This window comes from Pristiophorus japonicus, chromosome 9 (genome assembly GCF_044704955.1).
Source record: "Pristiophorus japonicus isolate sPriJap1 chromosome 9, sPriJap1.hap1, whole genome shotgun sequence".
Lineage (NCBI taxonomy): Eukaryota > Metazoa > Chordata > Chondrichthyes > Pristiophoridae > Pristiophorus > Pristiophorus japonicus.
In genome coordinates, this window is record NC_091985.1 from 120,380,040 (window position 1) to 120,398,782 (window position 18,743).

Genomic DNA, 18,743 nt, shown 5'->3' on the forward strand with positions numbered 1-18,743 from the left:
TAATCTTCGTCCATCAGAATCACCAATGCACAATTTGCAAGGTGAATATTTCTGCTGAGTGAAGCATTGGCTTTGGTTTCAATACTTTGTGTAAACTTGTATTCCAGAACTGCATACTGGGAGAGTGGACTTTAAAGCATACCTGTACTCGCACATCATTTAAATAGCGTACCCAGGAAATATAGATTAATTTACAACAAAACAGTGTGCATCGCTAACATTGAGGGTCGTTAGTCCGTGAAAGTTGTGATGATCACAGCCTTATGCCAGTTGTACAAATTAATTCCTGGGATAAGAGGGCTGTCCTATGAGGAGAGATTGAGTGCAATGGGTCTATTTTCTCTGGAGTTTAGAAGAATGAGAGGTGATCTAATTGAAACATAAGATTCTGAGGGGGCATAGTCTCAGGATAAGGGGTCGACCATTTAGGACTGAGATGAAGAGAAATTTCTTCACTGAGGGTTGTGAATCTTTGGAATTCTCTACCCCAGAGGGCTGTGGATGCCAAGTCTCTGTGAGTATATTCAAGACTGCAATCAATAGATTTTTGGACTCTATTGGAATTAAGGGATATGAGGATCGCGTGGGAAAGTGAAGTTGAGAAGTTGAGGTAGAAGATCAGCCATGATCTTATTGAATGGCAGAGCAGGCTCGAGGGGCCGTATGGCCTACTCCTGCTCCTATTTCTTATGTTCTTAAAATGTACTGAAAACTGTTCATAATTGGCACCTGCTTGGGCAGGTTGTAAAAAAGCAAGGCACCTAACATCTGTTGTAATGAAAATCACCTAAGTGAAAGCCCAGATCTCTGATTTGCATTAGTTAATTAAGTCTGAAATTTCTGTACTGTTGGTACGGTGCAGTTGGGAAACCTGAATGAAAATGAAAGGTTAGAAAAAGAGCTAAACCATAGCCTCTTGAAGTTTTTTGTTTAATGGCAAAGGTTTAGTCCTGGCACAGGCTCGATGGAGTGAATGGCCTCCTACTGTGTGGCATCATTCTATCATCCTATGGAATAAGGCAATCAAAATTAATTGACCTTGGCTGAACGGGGCCTACCTTGGAGAGTACAGCTCAGGGAAGTGACCTTGAACCCCTCACAATTTAACTAAGGTTAGTAGTTTTATGCCGGGGATACGGGGTGGGGCTGCTTGGGGAAGGTGGTTAGTTTCTGGAGGGAGGGGAACAACCAGAGGTCAAATTTGCTAGCAGCTTGGGGTAGGTGGTGCCTGAGATTTGCCCGTAGTGGCATGCGTGCCCACTAACTCCAACTTAATTAGGCGCCTTGCCCTTTACATTGTGTATTGATGGGAGCAGCGCTGTAGGGCATCAATGGGCGTGATCCCATCGTACCGGCCAGGACTTTGTCCCTGAGCAGTTTCAGGGCCTTTGCTCTTTCGCCTAAATATGTGTTTGCTCCATTTTATTACTTGCGTGCCATTTCTGTGCAGGTTTAGAAAGCTTTTGGGATATATTCAAGAGGGAGTTGGATATGGCCCTTATGGCTAAAGGGATCAAGGGGTATGGAGAGAAAGCAGGAAAGGGGTACTGAGGTGAATGATCAGCCATGATCTTATTGAATAGTGGTGCAGGCTCGAAGGGCCGAATGGCCTACTCCTGCACCTATTTTCTATGTTTATGTTAACTGGCTTAAATCTCTGTGCAATCTAATCCTGAGAGTATGTGCTATAGGATGTCCTAAAGCACCCATTTGTGATATTTTGCTATATAGAAGCATATTGTTTTGATGCTTTCATAGTTCACGGAGATGAAACGTTTTGCAATTTGTAGAGTAACTTTCCTTTGAAAATTCATCTGAGGAGAGGCTTCAAAGTATAAAGGTGCCTTGCACAGCAGTGAGCTGTGTACCGCTTGCTCAACTTCAGCTGCATTGCAACCAAACCACAAAGCCCAAATATACAATTAAATCTCCTTTCTTCATCTTTTTACCTAAAATAATTATAAACAGAATATATTATGAAGACCCATAGATGTGATTTATATTCTCCCAAACCCACCACCTCTACCACCTAGAAGGACAAGGACAGTAGGCGCATGGGAACACCATAACCTCGAAGTTCCCCTCCAAGTCACACACCATTCTGACTTGGAAATATATTGTCGTTTCTTCATCGTCGCTGGGTCAAAATCCTGGAGCTCCCTCCCTCACAGCACCGTGGGAGTACCTTCACCACACGGACTGCAGCAGTTCAAGAAGGCGGCTCATCACCACCTTCTCCAGGGCAATTCGGGATGGGCTGTAAATCCTGGCCTTGCCAGCGACACCCACATCCCAGCAATGAGTTAAAAAAAAATCTCGTGGCAGAATGTGATGCAGGACCTCCGTTTAGAACTGCAGTATGCAGAAGAGCAATTCAATGCCTGTGAGTTTGCAATAATTATAAATAGGAAGCTTTGAAGTTTCATTATTTACCCCATGTAGAAACATTTTATTTCTGTCATCCCCAATTTGGCACCAAATTACTAACAAATACACATCAAACAGGACGAACATACCAACATAGTGGGCCAGAGTTTGCTGGAATGGGGCATCTGTGAGTTATTTTTTTGTCCTCACTCTTCTGCTCTCAAAAGTTTTGTGCCGCAAAGTGCTGAAAGGCCAACTGTTAACGGTGCGGCGAGAGCAATGGGACTTCTGGGACCTCAGTTAATGAAGGGACAGAAACGCCTCGTGACTTAAAATGTTTTTTTCTCTGAACATTTTTGGCAATATTTTCTGGAGCTATCTGTATTGTTAGCCCATGTGCTGCAAATAAAACATTACATTTATCAGAGGGAAGATGTTCTCAGTTTGCTATGTGTATTGAAATCATCAACCCATTCATAGAGAATGGGTTGATGATGGGTTTACGATTTTGTTACATATGGCACACACAGTAACTCTCCTTTTGATTTTTTTGCCCTCAAATGGACGCTCAAATGACTGTTGTTACTGTAGCAGTTTGAGATAATCCTGTATAAATGTAGTAAAAGATCCTTGCAAAAACTTTTTGAGATTATGGCTTTGTAGAGGGAAAATAAAGTATAGAAAAGTGGGAATATTTTCAAAACTCACCTTTTCAGAAATCTAATTTATTTCAAATGTTTTTTTAAGTATTTGTCTTGTCCCAAGCATCAAATATAATTTCTAATCAGGGTTTTTCTTGACGCAATTGAGCAATTGACTGAAGTTTTAAATCTGCAGCATTTCCCGCCCAATCCCCATATCCCTGGATTTCCTTTCGTGCCCAAAAATCTATTGATCTCAGTCTTGAATATACTCAACGACTGAGCATCCACAGCCCTCTGGGGTAGAGAACTCTAAAGATTCACCACCCTCTGAGTAAAGAAATTTCTCCTCATTTGAGTCCTAAATATCCTGAGACTCTGACCCCTAGTTCTAGACTCTCCAGCCAGGGGAAACAGCCACTTAGCAGCTACCCTGTCAAGCCCTCTAAGAACTTTATACACTTCCATGAGATCACCTCTCAATTCTTCTAAACTCCAGAGAGTATAGACCCATTCTACTCAATCTCTCCTCATAGGACAGCCCTCTCACCCCAGGAATCAATTTAGGATCAACCTAGCATCTTTCACAACCTCAGGACGTCCCAAAGTGCTTTACAGCCAACGCGATATTTTTGAAGTACTGTTGTAATGTAGGAAACGTGGCAGCCAATTTGTGCACAGCCAGCTCCTGTAAATGCGGTCATGACCAGAGGGAGAGAAGAAAGGAAGAAATGTTTAGTCATGATGCTCCAGCTATCATGGTGTGGGGCAGGCTTGATGGACCAGCTGGTCTTTTCCTGCTCGTCAGTTTTGTTTGTTCGTATACAATGAAACGTTGATGACAGTCCAGAACACTTTTGCCTGTAATCGCCAGTGTAAATGAACTGCCGATTTTCAGTAAAGCAAGATAAATGGTGCAGTATCTATTTCGACCGTAGACTGCAGTGAAACCTTCAGCTTCTTCCTGTTTCATGTTCCTAGCTAGCTGAAGTTCAGGGTCATTTAAATCAAAACTGGGGTGAACAGCCCGAGACCTTGAATGACACTCCGCCCAGAGAGAAAGCACAGCACCTGTGTTGGGCTGGTAAAGCAGTTAAACCTGAATTCGGCAGCAGTTCCCAAGTTAGCATCTGTTGCTATTTTAAAACTTTTTTCGGCATAGTTTGCTATAGCGAGTAATCTAACGGTTTCTGCTGATAGTTGGACTTGCCACTGCCCATTTACTGCCGTTTAATTGCGTTAATATTTTGCCCATTAAGTTGCTGAAAGTGGGAGCTGACAATGTTGCAGTGGGGGAAACTGGTCTGGGACCTGAGTGAATAGGACAAACAACTGGGTATCTCCTTAACCAATTAGATTGAAATTAACAGTGCAAGGACTGAGAAGGAAGTGCAAATTAGAGTGGGTGAATTCAATGTCAAATCAGGTACAGAAAGAGAAATAAAGAGAGGGAAAGAAAGATGGGATTAAGCAAGAGAGAAAAGAGCCAGAAAGGAAAAATAAACAAAAATTGTAAAATTTAAAATTTAACATTTTTAAAATCTTCAACAACATTTAAAACTTGAAGGAATGAGGCTCCCCACTTGTAATAGTTACTTTTCAGTGCTAGAGAGGTTGACTGGCAGTAATGAACACATCATGTTATTAAAAATGTACTTAGACTGAAATGGACAAGCCTTAACTTTCTGTGGCGAGTTTAGTTTGTATCTACCATGCAAATACAGCAACTTCACGCCATTTCAGTGGTGAGCAGAGTACGAGATGACATTTTCACGAAGCTAACGGCAACTCGGACAACAACTTTTGGTTTTCCGTGTTTAACCACGCATCTGCCTCTCGCTTGAAGTTGCTGTATCCGATCCTGTATAGTGCCATAGCGAACATTTTAATAGGAAATTCTATCACTTTAGCAGTTAGACCATACTTGAGATACTTCAAAATTATCACCATTTTTTGTGCTGAATGGGAATGGAAAACAATTTGCTTTCCAAATTCATGTCCATCTTTCCCACAAGTCCATGTTTGAATCTCTCCAGTCGGGTTTCTATCCTGGCCATAGAACTGAAACGGCCCTAATCAAAGTCACAAATGACATCCCTGTGACTGCAACCATGGTGCACAATCTCTCCTTGTCCTCCTGGACGTCTCTAGAGCCTTTGTCACAGTCGACAACACCATTCTTCTCCCGTGCCTTTCCCCTGTTGTCCAGCTCACATCCACTTTTACCCTATTTAAACATAGCCAGCGCATCTCCAGCAATGGCTTCTCTTCTCACCCCCATACTGTTACATCTGGCGACCACCAGGCTCTATCTTTGGCCTCCTCTTCCTCATCTACGTGCTGCCATTGGTGATATCATCTGTGGATATGGGGTCAGCGTCCACATGTACGCTGACAACACCTAGCTCTACCTCGTCACCATCTCTCTCAACCTCACTGCCTCTGTGTTATCAGACTGCCTATCCGTCATCCAGTCTTGGATGAGCCACAATTTCCTCCAGTTAAACATTGGGAAGACATAAGCCATCGCCTTCAGCTCCCTACCACAAACTCAGTACCCTTGTCACCGATTCCATCCTTGTCACCGATTCCATCCTTGTCACCGATTCCATCCTTGTCACCGATTCCATCCCCAGCCATTATTTCAGGCAGAGCTAGATTTCTCACATTGTTATTCAATCCCAAGCTGAACTTCTGACCCCATAGCCTTTCTGTTATTAAAAACACTTACTTGAACCTCCATAACATCACGCGCCTCCACCTCTACCTCATCCATGCCCTTGTCACCTCCAGAAGTGACTATTCTCTTGCGTTCTTGGCTGCCATCTCATTCTCCCACCCTACGTAAACTACAGCTCACCCAAGAACCTCTGCTGCCTGTATCTTATCCCACAACAATTACCGCTCACCTGTCACCCTTGTCCTCTCTGGTGTATTTTGGCTCTCCATCTCCCGACATTTCAAATTTACAATCCTCCTCCTCAAATTTGAATCCCTTGATGACCTCGCCCTTCCCTTCTGCGACCCTACAGCCTACTTCAACTTTCTGTTCCTCTGACTGTGACCTTTTGTGTGTTCCTCCCCCTTTTGCCCGACCACTGGCAGCCGTGTCTCCAGTAGCACAGGCCCTGCACTCTGGAATGCCCAGCCTAAGCTCCTGTGCCTCTTCACCTTTTAAGACCCTCCTTAAAACCCATATCTTTCACCAAGCTTTGGGTCACCCCTCTTAATATCTTCTTCTTTACCTTGGCATCTGTTTATATCTGTTTACATCTCTGTAAAGTGGCTTGGGACGTTTATTCTACGTTAAAAGTCGCAAATTGTCGTCATTATTCTCTTGACCCATGGTGATGGTGTTCCCTCGCGGGTTCCTGGCTTTGCTCCAACTCCTTTTATCCTCGACCTGCAGCAATGGTGTTAATCCTTTTAATTTTCCCTTTCCCCCCCAGTAAGCGGCCCTCTGGACTATGACTCTCGAGATTGGGAAGGACAGTTCCTGGGAACTGTGCTCTTTGGAGATGGCGATCAGTACATGTACATTTTGTTTATTTACATTGGGGCGCTTCCTTTAGGTATTTGAATCAGGAAGCGTCAGCTGGCCAGGTATCCATCATGACACCGTTGAGAACGCCCCTGTTCTCCTTTGAAATAGTTGCATGGGATCTTTTACATCCACCTGAGAGAGCAGACGGAGCACTAGTTTTAACATCTCATTCGAAAGACTCCCTCAGTACCGCACTGGAGTATCAACCTGGATTATGGGCTAAGGTCTCTCGACTGGGGCTTGAACCTACAACTTTCTGACTTAGAGGCGAGAGTGCTCCCAACTGAGCCATAGCTGATACATAAGTGTCTGTTAGTGACTGATGTCGTTCCTCATTATTACCATTGGTCTTCCTGTGCCAATACAACAAAGCCAGGCCAAGTAACTCTATGTGAAATGTTTCCATTTGCCTATTGCATTTTATGCCAGTATCCTGTACTGTGGATGGTATTGCAATGAACCGTAGATGTGATAATTGAAATAGTTGCTCTGCTTAAAAACAATTTCGTTATTTACTTCAGTTACCGAATGTCATAGTTAATTATAGCCCAGGTGATCAATTAGGTGACTCATATGTAGGACATATGCAATGCAGTGGTAAGAATGTAAGTTTCTCTGCAAGTCTCCCTCGCTTCCTCTCTCCCTCCCCCGGATTGTTATTACCTGAATCCCTCATTTAATTTGCATCCTGATAGGTCATCGCCAGCTGTCTCTTTACGTGTTCTTATTGTACGTGTTATTATGGCACATAGTGATGCTTCATTACTAATCTGCAGTAGCAATAATACCAAAACTTTTGACCTTACAAAAATTGTGATAAATCTCCCAGACTTTTTTATATTTCACAATTTTTTTTTACACAACTGGGCCTTCCCTAAAGCTTTTTTATTTTGACCCTATATTAGCAGTAAAACTATTGACGTGCTGAGTTCAACAGCAACTTGTATAGCGGAGGAAGGTAGAGGTATAAGCAAGATTAAGGTCTCCTCAGAGAGGGAATGTTCCACTAAATATCATTGTGTCATAGAATGTGGTTGAGTATAATCTTCTCTCTCCTCAATTGTAACTCTTGGTGCTTTTCTGACTGAACTTGTAAAGGGTTGAATGCTTTGGAAGTGACATCAGTGGGGCTGGTGACGGGACTAACAGGTTTAGGCTTATTGAGGATGGGAACTGGGGATAGAGTGTCATTAAGATTTGGACTAGATGTTGAGATAATCAAGTTATGGGGAGGGGATGTCGCAGAATCACCAACTGAAACCATTTCAGTGCATTTTTCGTTTACTTGTAGATTTCTGTCGGCGATGTGCAAACCTGTAACACTTGGTAAGTAGAATTTTGGGTTTTGTATAATTGCACGGGCATGTTGGAATACGCAGTGAATGAGTTACTTATGCTTTTGAAAAACAATATTCAGGGTATGAAATAAAGAATACAAGTCACTACTAACATTGTCAGTTTGCTAAACATGCTCCTGAGCATGTGTGGCATGTAGTGATTTGCCTCCACAGTGAGAGGAATGTTTAATCAGCTTCCAATGCTGGGTTATGGTTATAGACTTCTTCCCCGATGAGCTGGGTTACAGTTGCAGTTGGCTGCTTTTCAACAAGAGTGTCATTTCCCTACTTGGGTGGCATCGCTTTATTTACCAAGAAGGCATGCCGTAACATCCCCTGTCTCTGAGACCAATCATTGTCTACTCATTGGAGAGACCAATTATAGAATTTTCCTTAACAAAATCAATGATTTCTACAAGCTTTGAAGGCACTTTCTTTAATTATAAAGGTTTTACCTGCTCACAATGGAAAAAAAAATTGCCTGACATATAAAGCAAACAGGAGTTTTTGAATTGACGCAATGACTGGATAAAATGTTTTAAATATATTCTTTTCTGATGTGCTTTGATTTATATTTTCACCTTTTAATTTCAATTACAAAAGCATCATTACAAAATTTAAATCCTGACTAAAATGTAAGGTATGACTGAAAGAACATTTGTAGGATGCAACTACGAACACGTTTTGTTTTCATAGAATTACAGAAACGTGCAGCAAAGAAGGAGGCCATTTGGCCAGTCGCGCCTGTGCTGGCTCTTTGAAAGAGCTGTCTTGCTCAGCTTTATTTGAGTTGTTTTTTTTAAACAATAGAAAATTATTTTTCGAGTTTTCTTTCGGGCCAATTTTCTCCCCGTGGGTGATGTCCTCAAAGCACTTCCTGGGGTGCACTCCTGCAGAGACCGGCAGCTCCCCCAATATCTTGTGTGAGCTGAGACAATGGATATGGGCTGGCTTTTTGATTGTGGGGAAGGGGCATCACAGCTGAACCCAAGCTTCTTCTCCACTGATGTCCAAACATGCCTAACGTCTTCAGCTCTGTCGCCTGACGGGGAGAAAATTGGCCCGAAAGAAAACTCGAAAAATAATTTTCTATTGTTTAAAAAAAACAACTCAAATAAAGCTGAGCAAGACAGCTCTTTCAAAGAGCCAGCACAGGTGCGACTGGCCAAATGGCCTCCTTCTTTGCTGCACGTTTCTGTAATTCTATGAAAACAAAACGTGTTCGTAGTTGCATCCTACAAATGTTCTTTCAGTCATACCTTACATTTTAGTCAGGATTTAAATTTTGTAATGATGCTTTTGTAATTGAAATTAAAAGGTGAAAATATAAATCAAAGCACATCAGAAAAGAATATATTTAAAACATTTTATCCAGTCATTGCGTCAATTCAAAAACTCCTGTTTGCTTTATATGTCAGGCAATTTTTTTTTCCATTGTGAGCAGGTAAAACCTTTATAATTAAAGAAAGTGCCTTCAAAGCTTGTAGAAATCATTGATTCCTGAGCTTTGCAGGTGTTGAGGAGCAGCTGTCCGTCAAGTTTGGCAGGTGCAGTGCTCATTATTTACTAGCTCCGAGGCATATAGGATTTCTTCTCATTGTTCAAAATACAGAAGTGCCAAGCAAGAAGGGGATCCGTGAATTAAAAATAAGCCCCACATTTGCCTTTCCTAAGGACATACAGGGGTGGAAATGCGGTCGCGCCTCTGTTGCGGTGTTAACCTGGGCGGAGTGGTAAATTTTGCGCCAGGAAATGGTCTGCGTCTCAAGCTGCAAAATTCACCAGCTGGGTCCTGAGTGTGGAGCAGAGCGCTAAGGGAGATGTTCCACACCTCTTTTAGGGCACTAGACCGACTGAGCAACTGAAAATCCCGAGCTAAACGGCCAACCTTGGAGCGCCCTAAGGGAGGCTACCGTGGAAAGAGAAAATCTGAAAAAAGACCACCAAAAACATACCCAATACATTACTGACGCCACATCAACATAAATCGCTAAATAAAAAACAATCACACTTACCTCAGGTCGACATTACTTTGCTCACTGCGGCCAGTACAGCTCGGGCCGCCAGGGTTCACAGGTGGTCCCTCTAGGGCGCGCCACGGATCGGGTGCGAACCAAATATTGAGACGGTGTCGCAACCAGGGACATTGCACATCGGCTCATCTCTCCCGGGTGGTACTGCTCCGTGTCTCTGCAAACCCGGCACTGCGTGTCCTGGCGGGGAGCTGGAAGATAGCCGCCTGCCTGGAAATGCTTTCTGCCGCCATTATCGCCCCTCCGGGGAAAAAACAGAAGCAGCAACAAGCCGCAACCCCAACCCAGAGCTCTGTGTGGTGAAGTGCGCATTCGAGGAAAATACATAAAATATTTTTTCAACTCACGAGATGAGCATGAACACACGGTGTTGAAGTTCTCAGCAGGGCAGGGCAAGACTCCAGCTGTGTTTCCCTTCTACTATACACTCTTATCCAACCTTCAGCAAAGGTCTCCATTATGAGCAAAGAATGCAAAAGTTTGGGCTCTTCAGCCTTGAAAGGAGATTTTTGAGAGGTGATCTTGGAGAGATTGTAAACGATAGTTGGAAAAGGTTAAGTCTGGAAAATTAGTTTAAATTAAACTATAGAGAAGAACAAGGCTGTCACAAGTTTATCTCGCCAAAGGTCAGCACAGGCATGACGGGCCGAATAGCCTCCTTCTGTGATGTACCTTTATCAGGAGTTCTTCATACGAAGAATGATCAATACTTCTGGTGTACTCCAGCCATCCAGTGTTCAGAGAGAAGGGCCAATATCAACTTCTTTTGCTGGGAGCCTAGCTTATACTTGTCCTCTGGTCATTTGGCTTTGTATCATAAGCAAATTTATTAATATTAAAATCAGTTCTCTCCTACAAATCATTTATGAATTATGTGAACAGAATCTTGAGATACGTCACTAGTCATTGTCCAGAAAAAAAAATTTCTGTTGATCATCTCTTGCGTTATATTTCAAAGCCAGCTTTCTGTTGAGATACCCAATTTGCACTGAATTCTATGAAGCTTTAAGGACCTAGAAATTCATCTCAGTTGGTGGCACAAAACAGGCGGTATTGGATTGGCTGCCCATTATACGCAGCACTTCGCATAGTTACATTGTAGTCAATGGAACCGAGTATCAGGTGCTGCGTAAAGTGGGCGGCTGATCCAATTCCACCCGTTTTGCACCATCACCCGAGACTAATTTCTAGACCAGGATCTTTAAAAATGTCACATGGAGATCATTTTTCTAGCGCCTTCTGTTGGTATCAGGAAAGGAATGCTGGACATGGGAACTCTGAAATTTTGCAGGCTGCCACTGGCCTTCCACCCTAACTCGGGGAAGACTATTGGAATCATCAGAAAAACGGTCTCGACAACCAAAAATGGCTGTTTGCACCATGTCATGTATATACTTTTGGGATCACTAGCCACTAGATGGCGTCACTGTTGGAGGCCATTGGGCTGCACGCACGTGTGTGCAGCCCAAGTATAAAAGGCCAGCCATTTTGTATATTAGTCACTTTGGGCCTTAATAAAGCAGAGCCAAGGTCATACCTCTTGGAGTTAAACAGTACTCAGTCTAGCAGTTATTGCATACACAACATTAGGTGACGAGGCAACAAGAACCTTTGCAGGCAAAAATGAGCACAATTGGATTGTTGGAGCGATTCGTGGAAGGAAAAGATTGGGCAGACTGTGAGCCGTTCGAGCCAGTTCTTCATGGCCAACAAAATGGAGGAGGTCGGAGACGCAGATCGGCACCGGGCGGTCCAAAAATTTATGGTCTGATAAAGAATCTACTTCTGCCTGTGAGTCCAACAGAGAAGACGTATGAAGAATTGTGTACACTGGTACAGGACCACCTTAAGCCAGACGAAGGCATCATCATCTCGAGATGCAGATTTTACACGCACATTCAGTCAGAGGGCCAGAATGTGGCGGAATTCGTTGCCCACCTGAGACATGTAGCGGGACCATGTGAGTTCGGGGCTGTGTTGGCAGACATGTTGCGGGACTTCTTTGTAAACGGCATCTACCACGAGGTGATCCTGCGTAAACTACTGGCGGTGGAGATGTTGGTCTTGAACAGGGCCATCACGATCGCTCAGTCATTCATGGTGACGGATAGAAGTCTAAAGCAGCTATCAATGAAAAATCAAAACTCGGCAAGTACTGTAAATATGATTGATTTGGCGTTCGGCAGAGCGGCACATGCCAGGGCCTACCTGACTGTGTACGCGAAACCTGTGGCTGCCCAAAGTCCGCCAGCGGGAATGCATCCGATTTCTCCGTGTTGGCGTTGTGGGGGAAATCACCGGCACCAGCAGTGCCGATTTAAGCAATATATTTGCAAAGGCTGGCTCCAGACATCTCCAGCGCAAGTGTCCGCAGATGAGCAAATGTACTGTGACACACCACATGGAGGATGATGGTCAGACTAGCGCGGATCCGGATATGCAATCCGAGATACCAGAGGAGGAAGTGTATGGACTGTACTTGTTCCTAACTAAGAGCAAACCGATAATGATCAACGTGAAATTTAGTGGGGTGCCGGTATTTATGGAACTGGACACGGGAGCGAGTCAATCGATAATGAGCCAGAGGGCATTTGACAAGCTGTGGGATACTAAGGCTGTGAGGCCCAGGCTGAGTCCAGTCAATGCCAAATTGTGAACGTACACCAAAGAACTCATAACGGTGATCGGCGGTGCCACAATGAAAATGTCGTATGACGGTGCAGTTCACGAGTTACCGCTATGGATTGTCCCAGGCAATGGTCCAACGCTGTTCAGCAGGAACTGGCTTGAAATAATCAGCTGCGATTGGAACGACATAAAGGCATTGTCGTCGGAGAAAGATACATGTGCCCAAGTATTGAGCAAGTTCCCCCCGCTGTTCGAACAGGCATCGGCAACTTCACGGAAGCCAAGGTGCAGATCCACGTGGACTCGGATGCAAGACCCGTCCATCATAAAGCTTGGGCAATTCCGTATATGATGAGGGAGAAGGTCGAAATTGAACTGGACAGACTCCAGCATGAAGGGATCATGTCACAATTTAATGAATGGGCCAGCCCCATTGTTCCTGTGCTGAAAAGTGATGGCACAGTCAGAATCTGTGGAGACTACAAGGCTACGATCAACAGGGTTTCAAAACAGGATCAGTACCCGTTACCGAAGGCTGATGACTTGTTTGCAACGCTAGCCGGGGGGGAAGTCGTTCACCAAACTGGACTTGACGTCGGCCTACATGACACAGAAGCTGGTCGAGACATCGAAGAGACTTCCGTTCATTAACATGCATAAAGGACTGTTTATTTATCACAGGTGCCCTTTTGGAATTCGCTCGGCTGCAGCAATATTTCAGAGGAACATGGAGAGTCTACTGAAGTCCAGAACCGTCGTGTTCCAAGATGACATCCTGATCTCAGGTCGTGACTCCGAGGAACATCTGAACAACCTGGAAGAGGTTCTACATCGTCTGGACAAAGTGGGACTCAGACTGAAACGCTCGAAGTGCATCTTCATGGCACCAGAGGTCGAATTCCTGGGGAGGAATATTGCTGCTGACGGCATCAGGCCCACAGACGCGAAAACCAAGGCCATTAAGAATGCACACAAGCTGCAGAATGTGACGGAGCTGCATTCGTTCCTGGGTTTACTCAACTACTTCGGTAACTTCCTACCTAAATTGAGCACCTTATTAGAACCACTGCACATGCTGCTAAGGAAAGGCAACAACTGGGTGTGGGGTGCATCTCAAGACAGAGCTTTTGAGAAAGCCACTAATCTGCTTTGCTCTAACAAGCTGCTGGTTCATTATGACCCATGTAAACGTTTAGTATTTGCCTGTGATGCTTCGGCATATGGAATTGGTTGCGTACTTCAACAAGCTAATGAGTCGGGTAAACTTCAACCAGTCGCATATGCTTCAAAAAGTTTGTCTAAAGCGGAAAGAGTCGACAGCATGGTAGAGAAAGAAGCACTAGCCTGTGTGTATGGAGTTAAAAAGATGTGTCAGTACCTGTTTGGTCTTTGGTTTGAACTGGAGACAGATCACAAGCCACTCATTTCACTGTTCTCTGAAAACAAAGGTATCAATACCAATGCTTCATTCCGCATCCAGAGGAGGGCGCTGACATTATCCGCTTATGATTATGTCATTCGCCATAGACCTGGCACCTGACTTGGTCCCCACCTCGTAAGGTGTAGGGGATTTAATAACAGTCCGATAACATCTCCAGCGGAGACTCTCCCCTTCCTGTATCTTCAGTGCACCATCGCTTCCCGAAGCACATTGATGATTGATGATGTTCGTGAGTCATGCTGCAGCTCCCGCTTCTCCATCTTCCCTTGGCTTTGGTCGTGGCCAGTGTCGTCGTGACAATCGTGAGGCTTCGTAACATGGTCTGTGGGAAACAAGATCAGTGCAATATTTACTCTTTGGCAGTTTTTAACTGATTGTGAAACCACTTCTTGTACTTAACACCCTTTTCCCCCGGTACCTGAATCAAATAAACCGTGAGGTTCAATCGGTCTATAATCTTATGCGGTCCCCACCAACTGGGCTCAAAGGCAGCTTCTTTTCCCATACTTTGGAATCATTACTGGGTCTCCCACCTCGTATACAAAGGGACGTACTTTCTTGTCAAAGTACTTTTTAATTTGTCTTTTTCACTTCCCCAATTTGGTGGCCACAAATCGATTGATCTGATTGGTGTGATGTATCATTTGTTCCAGCCACTTGGAACTACATGTTTTCATTGTCACGGGACTCATCCCTGTTAGTGTTAGCTGGCCTGGTGTTCTCATGAGCCTCCCTGTCATGGCCTGATATGAGGAGACCCCTGTTGTTCTATGATGTGTGGACCTCATTGCCATTAAGCACATTGGCAGCATGTCAGCCCATTGAGTGGGGTGGTCTGCGCACGATTTCTTTAACATTAACTTGAGGGTCCTGTTCCCCCTTTCGACCCCTCCGGATGACTGGGGGTGGTGAGCAATATGTAATTTGTGTTTTATCCCCAACATTTCCAGCAGGTGGGTAACAATTTTACCGATAAAGTGTGAACCTTGATCGCTGTCCACTTCTACTGGTACTCCTCACCTACAAAACACATGATTCAATAGTGTTTTGACTGCTGTGATTGCGGTGTTGGAGCGGCAGGGGAATGCTTCGATCCATTTAGTGAATTGATCCACCACCACTAGGGCATGCTAAAAATTGCCTTGCGCCTGTGGAAGTGACCCAATGAAGTCTATCTGGAGGTGAGTCCATGGCTCTTGAGGTGGGGGGTACGCTTTGAAGCAAGGCTCAGTTAGTGCATGCGGGAGGATTGTGTTGTAGGCACGGTAGGCATCGTGCCACATATTGGTTGATTGTTTCCCTCATGGAAGGCCACCAGGCTGTGGATGCTACCTTGTAGAAGGTTATCAGGGCCAAATAGTGCCCTGCTGTGGGGTGGGAGTGAAAGATGGAGAGCAGTTCCTGACCCACCTCTGGTGGAACACACACAACCGGGAAGGCGTTTGGCTTTCTTTTGAACATAAGAACATAACATAAGAACATAAGAATTAGTAACAGGAGTATTCCATTTAGCCCCTCGAGCCTGCTCCGTCATTCAATAAGATCATGGCTGATCTGGCCGTGGACTCAGCTCCACTTACCCGCCCGCTCCCCGTAACCCTTAATTCCCTTATTGGTTAAAAATCTATCTATCTGTGACTTGAATACATTCAATGAGCTAGCCTCAACTGCTTCCTTGGGCAGAGAATTCCACAGATTCACAACCCTCTGGGAGAAGAAATTCCTTCTCAACTCGGTTTTAAATTGGCTCCCCCGTATTTTGAGGCTGTGCCCCCTAGTTCTAGTCTCCCTGACCAGTGGAAACAACCTCTCTGCCTCTATCTTGTCTATCCCTTTCATTATTTTAAATGTTTCTATAAGATCACCCCTCATCCTTCTGAAGTCCAACGAGTAAATTCTACTCAATCTATCATCATAAGGTAACCCTCTCATCTCTGTAATCAGCCTAGTAAATCGTGTCTGTCCCCCCTCCAAAGCTAGTATATCCTTCCTTAAGTAAGGTGACCAAAACTGCACGCAGTACTCCAGGTGCAGCTTTACCAATACCCTATACATTTTGCATCAGGATCTCCCTGCTTTTGTACTCCATCCCTCTCGCAATGAAGGCAAATATTCCATTCGCCTTCCTGATTACCTGCTGCACCTGCAAACTAACTTTTTGGGATTCATGCATAAGGATAGGACTGCTCCTGGGCACGGCCAAGGGTGCCATCAGCCGGTCCAGGCAGCGGGCGGTCGAGGGGGTCGTTCAACCTGACTGCCTGCCTCTCTTCCGCTCTTACATCCGGTCCAGGGTGTCCTTGGAGATGGAGCACGCGGTGTCCACCGGTACGCTCGCGGCCTTCCGCGAGAGGTGGGCACCGGAGGGACTGGAGTGCATCATCACGCCCGGCAACCAAATTTTAATTTGATTTTACGTTTTAAAGTTTAATTTGGTTTAATTGCCGGTGCCTTTAGTGTCCCCCTCTCCTTTTATAGGGGGCACTGGAAAAAGGAAAAATTTGATTTTAGTGCCCCAAAAAAAAAAAAAACCACAAAAAAAATAAATAAAAAAGGGGCCTTGTAAATGTCTTGTGTGTGTCATCCAGGTCGGGTGGCACGGATACATGTTTTATGTTTTTGCAGTTTAACTCAAAAGAGTTTCATGCATAAGGACCCCCAGGTCCCTCTGCACCTCAGCATGTTGTAATTTCTCCTCATTCAAATAATATTCCCTTTTATTGTTTTTTTTCCCAAGTTGGATGACCTCACACTTTCCGACATTGTATTCCATCTGCCAAACCTTAGCCCATTTGCTTAACCTATCTAAATCTCTTTGCAGCCTCTCTGTGTCCTCTACACAACCCGCTTTCCCACTAATCTTTGTGTCATCTGCAAATTTTGTTACACTATACTCTGTCCCCTCTTCCAGGTCATCTATGTATATTGTAAACAGTTGTGGTCCCAGCACCGATCCCTGTGGCACACCACTAACCACCGATTTCCAACCCGAAAAGGACCCATTTATCCCAACTCTCTGCTTTCTGTTCGCCAGCCAATTCTCTATCCAAGTTAATACATTTCCTCTGACTCCGCATACCCCTATCTTCTGCAGTAACCTATTGTCAACTGCTCATCTGAGTCAGGGGCAGTGGTTAGTATGGTATTGGGAGCCCAGGCTGTTGGTTGAGGAAGGGGTCTGCCTTCCTCATGCCAGGTACTTACAACAGCATATGACCAGTATTGCTGCTGCAGGGATTTTAAATCTAGGTGATCTGTTGGGGAGGCCTTGCTAACAGCATATATTCTCTATCTCCCCATCAGTCGCAGTATCCTTTGCTGCTCTGTCTGCTCTGGAATTTCCCTCACTATGTGGACCCCCTTTTCTATGGGCTGCTACCTTTCCTATGAAGCAGGGTTGGGATTGCTGTTTAAGGTATGACCAGAGCAGGCGTAACCAGGGCCCATGGACCAGGGCCTTATCGTCTATTGTACAATAGTCATTTTTGTGGTTTTGGGGTAAGGAGAGCATGGTGTTTATAGCATAGGCACTATCTGACCAAATATTCACGGGTCTATCTGAGGTTTCCTTTACAGCAGTTAGAAGTGCGCCTATTTCTGCATATTGTGAAGACTGTCCGTTGCATCTTCGCTGGATGGTTCTTTCTGGCAATACCACAGCATTTCCGGTGTGAGGGGATTCTTCAATGTGATATGAGGACCCATCGATGTAGACACCCTGTATGGGCTCTTTCTGCACAGGATGGGTCTCAAAGTTAATCAGGGGTAACGGACATTCATGCGGGTCCCCCTCATAGATCAGAAATTGTGGCAGCAAGGTGGTGGGTTTGAAAATGGTATCAATGTCTCTTTCCATAAATTCCAGTGTCCATTTGCTGAGGCGCTGCGAGGAAACTAGTGAATCTCCAGGTTTCACCAATAGTTTCAGAGGTGTGGTGTGGGTATCAGTCCATGCTGGGCATATGTCATCACCCTGCAGTTTTATTAAATCATACAGGGGCTTTGCACAATCTGCAAAGCCTGGGATAAAGTTCCTTTGGTACCCCACCAAACCCAAGAATGATCGTAGGGCTGTTTTTGAAGTGGGTAATGGCAGCCACTGTATTATCTCCACCTTGTGAGAGTCGGGGGATGATCCCTCTGGAGAAATGGACATTCCTAGAAAGGTGACCCATTCTTCTACTAATTGAGCCTTACGGGGATTCACCTTTAGTCCAGCCTGAGCCAACAATGTCAAAAGTTCGTGCAAAAGGGACAGATGCTCCTCTAATCTGTCGGTTGCCAGCAGTAGGTCGTCTACGTACTGCAGCAAGCAGGTAGGGCGGGAAAAGTCTTTCAAAATTGCAGCCATTCTTTTGTGGAATATCGTGGGGGCATTGTGGAACCTCTGAGGCAAGCATGTCCAGGTGTAGCTCTGGTCCTCAAATGTGAATGCAAATTTGTACTGGTCTTCCCCTTTAACAGGGATACTCCAGAATCCATTGGCGATGTCGAGGGTCGAGAAGTACTTGGAACCAGCAGGAATTTAAGATAATATGGTAGGAGTTTCTCTTACTACCAGTGAGCAGGCTGGTGTTACAGAACTTAACTTTCTGTAATCAATAGTCAGTCGCCAGCTGCTACCAGGCTTTTTAACCGGCCATGCGGGTGAATTGGTCGTGAAAGTGCCTATCTTAAGAACACACTGCTCGACACTGGATTTTATGGTGTCTCGGATGTAAGGGTGACTCTCCCTTGAGACGGGGTACGGTT

General features: G+C 44.7%; 1 long non-coding RNA gene across 1 annotated transcript in view; it reads left to right on the top strand.

The window, feature by feature from the left end:
- Positions 1 to 14,998, top strand: part of LOC139272681 (uncharacterized) — a 40,132-nt gene extending 25,134 nt beyond the window's left edge. Inside the window, exons 2-3 of the long non-coding RNA XR_011594940.1 lie at positions 7,844 to 7,878; positions 14,942 to 14,998. This is a non-coding gene — a long non-coding RNA (uncharacterized lncRNA). The remainder of the gene's footprint in view (positions 1 to 7,843; positions 7,879 to 14,941) is intronic.
- Positions 14,999 to 18,743: the final 3,745 nt, after the last annotated feature.